Source organism: Aegilops tauschii, chromosome 7, assembly GCF_002575655.3.
Source record: "Aegilops tauschii subsp. strangulata cultivar AL8/78 chromosome 7, Aet v6.0, whole genome shotgun sequence".
Taxonomy (NCBI): domain Eukaryota; kingdom Viridiplantae; phylum Streptophyta; class Magnoliopsida; order Poales; family Poaceae; genus Aegilops; species Aegilops tauschii.
The window spans coordinates 86,825,828-86,836,261 of record NC_053041.3 but is presented as its reverse complement, the minus strand read 5'-3'; the positions used below and the strand labels follow the sequence as shown (position 1 = coordinate 86,836,261).

General features: G+C 50.0%; 1 non-coding gene across 1 annotated transcript; it reads left to right on the top strand.

Moving 5' to 3' along the window:
- The first annotated feature begins 200 nt into the window (after positions 1–200).
- On the top strand, positions 201–273 carry TRNAA-AGC (transfer RNA alanine (anticodon AGC)). Its single transcript has one exon. It is a non-coding gene; the product is annotated as a tRNA-Ala (tRNA).
- The last annotated feature ends 10,161 nt before the right edge of the window (positions 274–10,434 follow it).

Here is a 10,434-nt window from a genome sequence, read left to right as displayed (position 1 = left end):
CATGCAATGCACACAATGTTGGCTTGTTTGTGTATACTCATTTTGGTTTGTGCGTTCGAACCAATTGTATCCTCTGATTTGCTCGTGTATACTCAGTTTCTTTTCTGCGTTAAGAAAAAGAAAATTCTCATCTTGGATTTCTACTTTGTTCCAGCGTGTTTTGTGTTGAAATAGAAGTCGGATTCAATAGAACTATCGACGGGGATGTAGCTCAGATGGTAGAGCGCTCGCTTAGCATGCGAGAGGTATGGGGATCGATACCCCACTTCTCCAACCTCTAGTTTTTTTGTCTCCCGCAGAAACCCTGCGGGCTGGGGCCAGACCAGAGGAGAGAAGCATCGGCTACCATTAGCATTTGCACGGTTATCATCCACGGAAACCAACATGGTGCACGAACCACGTACTCCTATTATTGACGACCATGAGCATCCATGGAGCCTGGACCGATCGGCCATCGAATCTCTGGTGCTCCGCAACGAGCGGGTGACCGCCGTTAATTAAACTAACGGAAGAGCTAGCTATTGCCGGCAGGCCAGACGAGTCTTCGATTAATTAACTACCACACGCGTAAGATTGGCGGTCGAATCTTTACTCTCGCTCTCGATCGGTGAAGAGACTCAGCGCAAGTGCAACGCACGGAGGCAGGAGGCCGGCTGGTTACAACGTAAGCTTCAATGCTTTCGATCATCTTCTGAAGGGCACGTGTGCATGGTTCCAAAGATGCCGGCCGTCATCGATCGGTTGCTTTCTTGTCCGGGCAGACATAGACGGCTGTTTATCATCAAGACTGGAGTTCGCTGAACTTGGTTCGTAATCACCTTTGTCCGTCGACTCCCGGAATCCCGGTGGTCTCGGCTCTTTTTGTATTTGGCGAGTCGGTGGTCTGTACCTGCCGATCGATCGATGATGCAGCTAGCACAAAAGAAGTCAATCTAGCTGAGAGTTAAAAACCTGAACCTGATCGGCGCGAGCGTTTCTAAAGGTCTAGCGTTAGATTATACTTATATAGCTGCTCTGATTCATGTCATGTGTCCCTTGTCACATGCACGCACCGGTCAATTAAGCCACACGATCCGAGGTGCCTAACCCCGAGTGATTAAGCTACTAGCTACTCAATCATGCATGGCCGTAATAGCATCGACCTTGCGCTTTCATCGGTGGTATCGTGCTGCACGGAAATTGATCCATGCTAGTACTTTTTTTTAGAAAAGGGGACATCCCCGGCCTCTGCATCAGAATAATGCATACGGCCACCTTTATTAGCAAGCAAATAGGTTCAACAAAAATCTTAAAGTCTCGAACAAAAGCTGCTCACAAAGAGCTAAGGAACAAAAATGAAAGCCACAACCGGCTGGCAAAAGAAAGATAGAAAACTAATTGCCTATCCTATTACATGACCGCCATCCAAACCGGCTGAAAATATCCCATGCTACCATCTCCCATCAGATAGATCCAGTAACCAAATGCTCTCTTGCCTCCGTCGGAGTGAGTAACGACCACATACGGATCAACGCAGTGGCTCGGAAGATAACCTGCAAAAAATGAGTATTTGTTGTTCTGTTAAAGATCAAATCATTTCTACAATTCCAGATAGCCCATAATAAAGCACATACTCCTACACAAATGTGTCTCGCTGTTTGGGCTCAATCCCATCCAATCACGTCCCAAATAACGTGTTAATATTATGCGGAGGAGTAATATTAAAGGCTATGTTCACTGGTTGCCAAAGAATCATTGCCAAAGGACAATCGAGAAAGAGGTGTTTGATTGTTTCATCCCTATCACAAAAGCTACATCGAGAAGATCCAGTCCAGTTGTGTTTAATCAAGTTATCCTTAGTTAAAATGACTTGTTTGTGTACAAACCACATGAACACTTTAACTCCCAAAGGAACTTTGACATGCCAAACATGTTTCGACGTAGGAATAGAACTAGAATTAATAACATCCAGATACAAGGATTTAACCGTAAATTCTCTATTCCTAGTAAGCTTCCAACACAACTGATCCAGACGTTGAGAGAGTTGAACATCCATCAATCTTCTCATAAGATGGAGCCAAACTTCCCAACGGTTGCCGGCTAACGCTCTCCTGAAGCTGATATTTAGAGGCGTGGACTGACATACTGACTCAACGGTTGCATCTCTTCGTTGAACAATACTATAGAGAGAAGGATACTGAAGCGCAAGGGGTGTGTCCCCTAGCCAGGTATCCTCCAAGAATCTCGTAGAAGTACCGTTACCGACAACAACCTTGGTCCGATTAAAAAAAGACCGATTTAACTCTCATCAGGCCTTCCCAGAAAGGCGAATCCATCGGCCTCACTGTCACCTGGGATAAGGTTTTGGCTTGAAGGTACTTATTACGCAGAATCTGTGCCCATGTGGCCTCGGTCTCTCGAGAAAGCTTATACAGCCATTTGCTAAGAAGACATTTGTTTTTCACCTCTAGATTTTCGATACCTAGACCCCCTTGGTCCTTCGGTCGACAAATAATGTCCCATTTAGCTAGTCTATACTTCCTCCTCAGCTCATCACTTTGCCAAAAAAACGGGATCGATAGAAATCGAGTCTTTTCCGAACTCCCACTGGTACCTCGAAAAAAGACAAAAGAAACATGGGCATACTTGTGAGAACCGAATTAATAAGAATTAAACGGCCTCCATACGACATCAGTTTGCCCTTCTAGCATCCCAATTTCTTCTCAAATCGATCCTCAATGCACTTCCGTTCGCTATTTGTTAGCTTACAATGATGAATGGGTATACCTAAATACGTGAAAGGTAAAGCCCCCAATTCACAACCGAACAATTGCTTATACGTCTTTTGTTCCTCATTGGCTCTTCCAAAACAGAACAATTCGTTCTTGTGAAAAGTTGATTTTTAATCCGGTCAATTGTTCAAATAAGCATAACAACAGCTTCATGTTTCTCGCCTTTGCCAAGTCATGCTCCATAAAGATGATTGTATCATTTGCGTACTGTAGGACGGATACACCTCCATCAACTAGATGAGGTACCAAACTACCTACTTGGCCAGCATCCTTAGCCCTCCCTATTAAAATGGTCAACATTTCAACTACAATGTTGAACAGAATAGGTGACATTGGATCTCCTTGTCTCAAACCCTTATGTGTTTGGAAATAGCGACCTATATCATCATTCAGTTTAATTCCAACACTTTCTTTTTGCGTGAAAGATTCTACCTGTTGTCGCCAGGCTTGATCAAAACCTTTCATCCTCAACGCTTGTTGGAGGAATGGCCATTTGACTTTGTCGTACGCTTTTTCAAAATCCACTTTGAAAACTACCCCATCTAGTTTTTTCGTATGGATTTCATGGAGCGTTTCATGCAGGACCATCACCCCTTCAAGGATGTTTCTATCCGGCATGAAAGCAGTTTGGGACGGCTGCACCACAGAATGCGCCATCTGCGTGAGCCTATTTGTCCCAACCTTGGTGAAGATTTTGAAACTTACATTCAGAAGACAGATGGGCCTGAACTTCTCAATTCGTACCACCTCTGTTTTCTTAGGAAGCAAAGTGATGGTTCCAAAATTCAGATGAAACAAGTGAAGCTGTCCAGCGAATAAATCCTGGAACATCAGAAGCAAATCCCCTTTGATAATATGCCAGCACCTTTTATGAAACTCCGCCGGAAATCCATCCGGCCCCGGAGCTTTATTATTCTTCATCTGAGAAATAGCTTCAAACACCTCTTTCTCCGAGAACGGGGAAGTTAAAATATCGTTCTCATCTGAAGCAAGCTGAGGGACATCCCCATTCCGCGACTCATCTAGAGTTACGAAATTATCCTCCGGAGGCCCAAAAAGCTGCATATAATAATTAGTGATGTATAATTTTAAGTTCTCCTGTCCTAGAATCGTCTCTTCGTCTTGCTCAAGCTGAAAGATCCTTTTCTTTCTATGCTTGCCATTGGCGATCATATGAAAGAATTGAGTGTTGGCGTCCCCCTGGACCACTTTGCGAACCTTCGCCCGCAATGCCACTTCAATTCTTCTTCTCGCAGGAGCTCTTTCAGTCGCATCTCCGCATCTAATTTAACATGAAGTTCCCTTGAATCTAGGATCGTGGACTCGGCTTTTACATCTAAGGCTTTGAATAAGGGAAAGGAGCCTTTCCTTTTCAACCTTATAAATCCCACTGAGATGCTTAGCCCACCCACGCAAGAAACTTCGCAAGTGTCGAATCTTATTCTACCATCTCTCAATTGAAGTCCTTCCTCCTGAATCTTTAGCCCATTCCCTGGGTATAAGATCAAAAAAGCCTTCTCTCTCAAACCACGCTAGTTAGAAAGAGAAGGTATTCTTATTCCCCATATGCATTGCCTCACCAGAGTCAACCAGTAAAGGGGTGTGGTCCGAGATTCCGCGCGATAATGCCTGGACGGTGACTAGAGGAAACTTCTGTTCCCAGTCAATGCTCGCGAGTACATGGTATAGCTTCTCAAACGTAGGAGTAGGCAAAGTATTAGCCCATGTGAATTTTCTTCCCGAAAGCTCTATCTCTCTCAGATCCAAGCTTTCAATAATGGTGTTAAACATAAACGACCATCTGCCATCAAAATTATCATTGTTCTTTTCGTCCCTCCTTCTAATGATATTGAAATCACCCCCCACTAAGATTGGAAGTTGTTCAGAACCGCAAATACGTACTAGATCCGCCAAAAAGTCCAGTTTGAATTCTGGCTGTGCGGCCTCATACACCGCCACTAGGGCCCAATTAAACCCGTCGACCTTCGCCCTAACCCGAAATTTGACGGCAAAATCTCCCATGACCACACTTCGGACTTCCAACGTCTCGCATCTAACCCCAAGTAAGATTCCACCTGATCTTCCTCTCGGGGGGAGACAATGCCAATCAAAATCGACACCTCCCGACAACATATTTAGGAATTGAGGAGAGAAATTGCATCTTCCTGTTTCAGAAAGAGCAATAAAATCCAACCTATGTTCGATAGAAGCCTCTGCTAGAAATCTTCTTTTAACAAAGTCCTCAGACCTCTGCTATTCCAAAAAATTCCTCTCATAACTCATCATAAAAAAATTGGTCATCCGGTTCCTAGCACTTCTACGCACTGCCGACGCTGGGTAAATTTTGCGTTTCCACTTGCGTTTAGGCTTGGGTAGGTCCTCCACCCGGTCCTCACAACCGGGGTCAGTGGGTCTCTCAGAAGGATCCTCTATAGGTTCACTATCCCCAATAGGTAAAGAATCTTCTCCTCCTCGGTCTCAGGGAAGGGAGGGGCAATATCTGCACAAAGCGTATCTAACACCCTGACTCCCAACTGAGCAATGTCGGAATCGTTCATAGGTTTAATAGCTGCTAGACTGCGAATCATATCTAAAGCACGATCCGCTTCAAGATCCAAGAGGTCATTAACTGAATGCGAGATTTCATTATCATTACTACCAAGTGAAACTCCTAGCTGATTTGCATTATGAATAATCTCATCATCGGAAAATTGCAGAATAGAATTGGAAGTGTTGACCGACATACCAGTTGTGACCTCAATATCACGAAGCTTGGCCGCCCGCCTGGCACACCTCAGCTGCATGTCATCAACATCCGACTGGTCCTGGATGCGACAGCTCATCCGCCGCCCCTCGGAAATAGGATCCGGTATACCTCCAAAAGCTATGACGTCCTCCCTAGTAGCCGTGATAAGGGTCAGGCCTCCTGCCCCACCCCCACCGCTCGGATGTAGAGGAGCCCCAAGACCCGGTGCCAGCACCGGCCCGGCGAGCGCATAGGGGAAGAGCGCTGGGCCATCTGCCCACGCTCCCCTCCTGACGCAGATAGCTCAGTCGACGTCCCACCCATAGGTTGGCAAGGGGAAGTGAGAACAGGGGCCGCCTGCCCCGCACCTCTCCAAAACGAGAAGACAAGCCAGCAGGTGATGCACCCACGAGAGTCGGCGACGGCAGGACCAACCCCTGCGGAGGAGCAGGTGACTGCCCGCCCTCGGAGCCAACAGACGCCGCAGGTGAGGTCGGCCTAACCACCGCAGGAGAGGATAGAACTGAGGCCGCCTGCCCCGGTCTCCCTCACAACCTCGGCACGTCGCCGATCGGCACCGGAGACACCTCCCCCTCGGTTCTCAACCGAGGCAAAGCATCGGAAGGAGAAGGGGAAGAAGGGGCCACCTGCCCACAATCCTCCCCCCTCTCGGTAAAGCCGTCAACCCCTGCAAAATCTAAGGGGGGAAGCGTGCCCTCTAGCACGTCATCAGACTCCACCCGATCGCTCCAAAGCCTAGGAGGAGCAGAAGCAGGCTCAAACGAACCGAATCTCAAAGTTCTCATAGGTACCATAACGGAAGAAGGAACCCCAGACCCAGGCGCCTGCAAGGTGGAACTCGGCCCGTTGGCCGACTCATGCTCAACATCATTCCCTCGCGCTTCCGTGTTACCCGAAACATCATCCTTATCATGCATATCCACATCCGTCCCTGCCAAAGCCTCAGCAAAAAGATCTGTATCCTCAAACTCAATCTCAAGGTTGAAGACCTCGCCCCTGTAGGTCCACTTGACCACGTCAGGCACAAACTCAATATCGAGGACACTCACCAGCAAGCGGGCCACTCCATTAGCTCTGGTGAAAGCCATATCTACCTTCTCGGTTTTCCCGACCAGAATCCCCAAGCTAGCAGCAACTCAAGCATCGTGAAGTGGCTTGGAAGGAGCCCCTGAGAATCGCAACCAAACCTGAGTGAGGGGCTTGCCCTGCGGCTCAACTCGCTTCCACTCATGAAACTCGAGGATGCACTCAGTACCAGGTACTCTGCATAACCCAAAACTCAGCATACGCTCCAAGTCCTCTGATGTAGGAAAGTCAACCTTATAAGTGTTATCCTCAAGGCGAGTGAGCTCCTACACAAAGTTACCTGGAACTAACTCAGTAAGCCTGTGTATAATCTACGCCTCAGACACATCACTCTTAGTGACTTTGACAATCCCTGTAGTTGTGCTCTGGGGTTCGTCAGGTATCTCCCTCGCACTGGGAGACCCAAAAAACATTAGTTCAGCACAATAGACTACATAGATGGTGATACTCGGCATCTGATCTCGCAGAATAGGGCATTCCCCCGAGCCATGCGCAGGCTTGAGACAGGTATCACAAAGCTCGGTCTCACACTCGGCAATAAAGTGTCCTCTCTCGCCACAACGGTAGCACAACATCTTCTCCTTTTTACGCGCCCACTTGGAAGCTCTATCCGCATCAGTCTTGTCAACAGCCCCGACAGCCCCCGTCACTAAGGGCTCCGTCAGCGGCACGTCCGCGGAAGCGAGAGCAGTCACCACATCCATAGCCTGCCCGGATAGCTCCGTCGCCTGACCGGAAGCATCGATCACCGAGGATGCCGTCGGTTCCACCACGGCAGGCGGTGGAGGCTCGCGGTAACGGTTCTAACCACCGCGACCACAGCGACCCCCATGATGACCTCGGTAGCCACCTCGCTGCCTATAATCAGGGCCAGACGCCCCCTCGACAAAACCTCCCGGAGGGCCGTAGAAAGGTCGTTCCTGTGACCCATCACTCTGCCATGCGTAGCCACACCCGCCACCCGTAGACGATGAGCCACGATGTTGTCCGTCCTCATAAGCATTGTATTCATCATCACCCCACTTTCCTCGGGGTGGACCATTACCGCCGCGATTAGCCGGTGCCCGAGCCGCATCCGCACCTCCCTCGCGCGCGACAGGTTGCGCTGGCGGAATCTGCGCTGGCACAACACGCTTCTGAGGCGGCCTCGCAACGTAATGTGGTGGAGGCGCGGCATGCGGCTGCTGACCCGGCACCGAAGCATGCTTGCGAGTGGGTACAACCACGGCCGCACCGGGCGTCGGTGGTCTTTGCGGAGTAGCGCCGCGCCGCATAGCAGCAGATGGTAGCGTAGCAGCCGGCGCCGGTGGCCGGAGGCCCTGACCACCACGCCCAGCGGCCGGCATCGCCCCCGCAGCCGGCGCAGGTCGTGGCCCTGGCGGGGTGCCGCATCCAGCAGCTATCGCGGGCCTCGGCCCCGACGGCGCGCCACGTCCCGCCGGAAGCGCATGCCGCTGCCCTTGTGGAACGCCGCCACCATGACCAGCCGGCGCCGCTCCGGCGACCACCGGAGTCTTCAGACCGGTTGCAGCAGCACCACCCCGTCCCGCCATCAGAGGAGGGATTCGAGTGGCCCGCCCCGGACCACAGCTAGGAAACCCCGATCGTCCTCCGCGGCGACGAACCCTAGAGCACAACGACGGTAGCAGCACGAGGCACAGCGAATTACGATCGCTCGATCGCATGCACGGGCCTTTGGCTTCGGCGCACGTAGAGTCCGGGTTAGCCTGGGCCTCATACCCAGCTAACCCCGGCCCACTCTGCTTTGCTATGCAATGGGCCTCATACCCATCTTAAGGCCGGCCCAGAGCCACACCACTCTGTTCGAGCCCAGCCAAGCCCAAAAAAGAATTCAAACGAAGCATCCTGGTGGCTTGGATCTCAGCCAATCCGCCGGTCACCGGCGCCACCGCCACGGCCACCGGCCTCGATTTCTTCTTTCTCTGGACAACTTTCCATGCCCCGGCCTTGAAGAAATCAGACAAAGTGGGTTTAGGGAGACATACCTTTGGAAGAGGTCCTCGCCATGGCCGGATCGCCGTCGCCGATGTACGCCGGTGGACAACCTGGCGGACAACCTCAACGGCGTCGTCCTCAAGTCCCTTCCAGGTCGGATCATCCAGGGGGATCGCCAAGTCGAAGAGCCTCGCCACATCCTTCTGAGAGTAGCCCACTCGAAATGCCTCGCAGATCGCATCGGATGGCGTCGGCGAACTCGACGGTGACTCTTCACCGTCGGAATCCCCGTCCTCGTCTTCCGCATCGCCGGCGTCATCGCATAACGCCCAGAAGCGGCCTCCTACCCGCCGATCAATGGTAGGAGAGGTCACCCCCGTCGTCGCCTGCGGCGTCGCCCGCGTCGCCCCGTCCCTCATCGTTCAGTCTCCATGCCGTAGGGTGCATTCAACTTCGGAATCCTTAACTCCAACCATGCTAGTACTTGGACAAAACATTCATATTAGCCTCATCTCACCTTTTCTCTTAGGTAGTGGAAACTGACGTAGCGCACGCCCAAATTACTTTTGACAAACTACTCTCCCTGCGTAATTGTCCTGCCCCCATCAGAAGCTGCACACGCATGTATACATAGGACGTTTACAAACTTATAAGAGTTAAAAGCACTGGGAGTCCTAGAACTTGCTTAGAATGTGATGGTTTGGTCTTAGAACTTGCAAAATGACCCTACCCAGTTCCATAACTTGCATCATATGTGCAACTTTGGTCCTGGACCAATCAGAGCTCGACAAGTGGACTCCTCGGGCCCGAGCCGGTCAGCGCCCGTGTTTTTGCAAAGAGCCCCTGCCTTTCCTTAGAATCAAGCCGTAGTCACGAATACACTTGAATTAATTGTTTAGAAGAACACGGTCACATGCCCCCCCCATTGCAGAAAAACCCGCACTCGTCGTCGCGCACCCCCTCTCTGTTCTTGCTCTCTGCTCACAGGGCACGTCCTCGCCGCCGTCCAGCAAGCCGCTGCCGCCAAGCAAGCAAGCCGCCATGGTTTCGTGGAGTGATTCCGGATCCAGCTCCTCCTCGTCGGGTGGTGACTCTGTAAGCAGTCCGGTGAGATCCTCTCCACCAGCATCTGACATTTAGGGTTAGGCGAAATTTTGGGATTTCTGGCCAGATTTGGTTTTAGGCTCCTCGCACCATTGAGAGCTTCGATTGGAGAGGCCTTGCTGCAGATCTACCTTTTAGATGTGAGCATCAAGCAGTGTGTGAGAAGTTGGTTGCCTTTGAGTCTGTTGACAGTGGAAGAAGATTCCTGGGTTGTGCACAAAAGGTTAGTAGATGTTCTTAGCTATAGATGTAGATGGTGCTGCTTTAGTAGATGTTCATAGTTGTACATGCTTTATCCATTTAAGTGCATATGTGATTGAACTTGCTCAGTTGTGCCATTTATAGTTTTGTTCTGTGCCATATTCCTGTAAGAAGAAGATTATCTTATTTTTAAATAAGTTAAGTGTTGTCTAAATATGTAGTGTTTAAGTAGCTCATGAATGCTCAAAGGTTACTGTGAAAACAGTAACCTGAATCTGGTGTCAGTTAACTGAATCTTGATTCAGTGTTACTGAGTTTTGTGCAGTTAACTGGATCTTGATTCAGTGTTACTGAATTTTGTGCAGTTAACTGAATAATGCATTTCACTCTAAATTTTTTCCTCTTCAATTTTAGGATGGGTCTAAATGCCCCTATGTGCATTGGGTTGACCCAGAGTGGCCTCCACAATTGAGGACCAGTCTAGCTAGGGTCTGGGACATGTATGAAGAGGAGGTCAAACTCAGGCTCGGGGAAGCTGTTGTTAATGTT